We start from the raw sequence: 1,525 nt of genomic DNA, 5'->3' as shown, positions 1-1,525 counted from the left end.
TTTTAGCGATTGCCGCCAGATTGCAATGCTTTGTTTAAAAAATAAGCCACTATTCCATATTAGCCTATGTCATAATCCCTGATTTTATTCTACATATATGTGGTACATAAATTCACATAGAATTATTTCAACATTGAAGGTCCGTTTCAACTACACTATTCAACAAAATTAAAGGATCACTTGTTCCACCCTGCAAAAATAGGCAAATTTCAAGATAGAATAATTTCGTCAAAAATCATCGTATCAAAATTTTTAAAAAAGCACTTTAAAGCTTGAAATCTCTACTTTTCAAATCTGTACTTTAAAAACCCGTATTATTCATATTTCATAAAGTTACACAACATAAATGAAGATGCATCAATCTCAAAATTTTTTACGAAATTTTCGAAAAAATCGTACGAAGCTTTATAAAAAAAAATTGAAGATAAAGATTCACTCTTTCGAAAGATGTAAACCGCATTTGTGTACAATTTTTACTTGGCTGCTCTATGAGGCTGCCACTTTTCCAGTGAACCACACAATTCCTATGTCAATATTCGCTTACTTATGTTACCCCTTATATGAAAGATTATAATTATTATATAGTACACTATAAGAAAAGTAACCACGAGCTTCCTTTACATGTAAATGAAGCTTGTGGTTATGAACAAAATTAAAAGTAATGAATGATTTAACTGAAAATTAAGTTACAGTAGTTACTTAAATGTAATGAACAGTGTACATTAAATTTCATAAATTTTCATGAAAAATACATTAAATTTTATGTATATGTACACAAATATACTTTTTAATTATAAATACATTAAATTTGATGTAATGTCGTGAAATTAATTTCAAATTGTGTAACTTAAAATGTAATGAAATTTAAGAAAATTTCTAACAGTGTAATTATATTTAATACATTTTGTATGAGATATATACATATATGTAATGTTATATATATCCAGATATACAGGGTGAGGCAAAAGTATGGAAACCCCCGAATAAGTTTTGAGGAAGGCATTTTACAAAAAAATGTTAAATACAAAAGTTTTAGGAAATTTCTCTGGCTTTTCAATGGTGACCTAGGATTTGACCTTGACCGTGACCTTGAAGGTCATATGAAGGTCAAGTCCATTTTTTTAAATAGGAACCCCCATTTTTCATCGTAGATTCAGAAAGAGCGGAAAATTTTACATCGGAATATGACCTTGGCCATGACCTTGAAGGTCATATCGAGGTCACGGCCATTTTTTCAAAAAACGAGAACGTCTATTTTTATCATACATTTAGAAAATTTTAAGGTAAATGCCACGTTAAGCTCCTCCCCCCCCCCTCCATTTTTTTTAATGCCTGTTATCACCGGACACCGCGTGAAGGTGAACTCTTGTCCAGCGTGTGTGTGTGTGTGTGTGTGTGTGTGTGTGTGTGTGTACAATTATTTTGGTATTTTATACAATTTTTAAAATACAATTTTTTTGGTATTTTTTACGTTTTTCTCGGAACCTACTGAACAGTGCCAAAAAATTGCTCCGGATTTGAAATC

The sequence above is a fragment of the Trachymyrmex cornetzi genome, unplaced genomic scaffold, assembly GCF_001594075.2.
Source record: "Trachymyrmex cornetzi isolate Tcor2-1 unplaced genomic scaffold, Tcor1.1 scaffold718, whole genome shotgun sequence".
NCBI classification, from domain to species: domain Eukaryota; kingdom Metazoa; phylum Arthropoda; class Insecta; order Hymenoptera; family Formicidae; genus Trachymyrmex; species Trachymyrmex cornetzi.
This window is presented reverse-complemented; position numbering follows the sequence as displayed.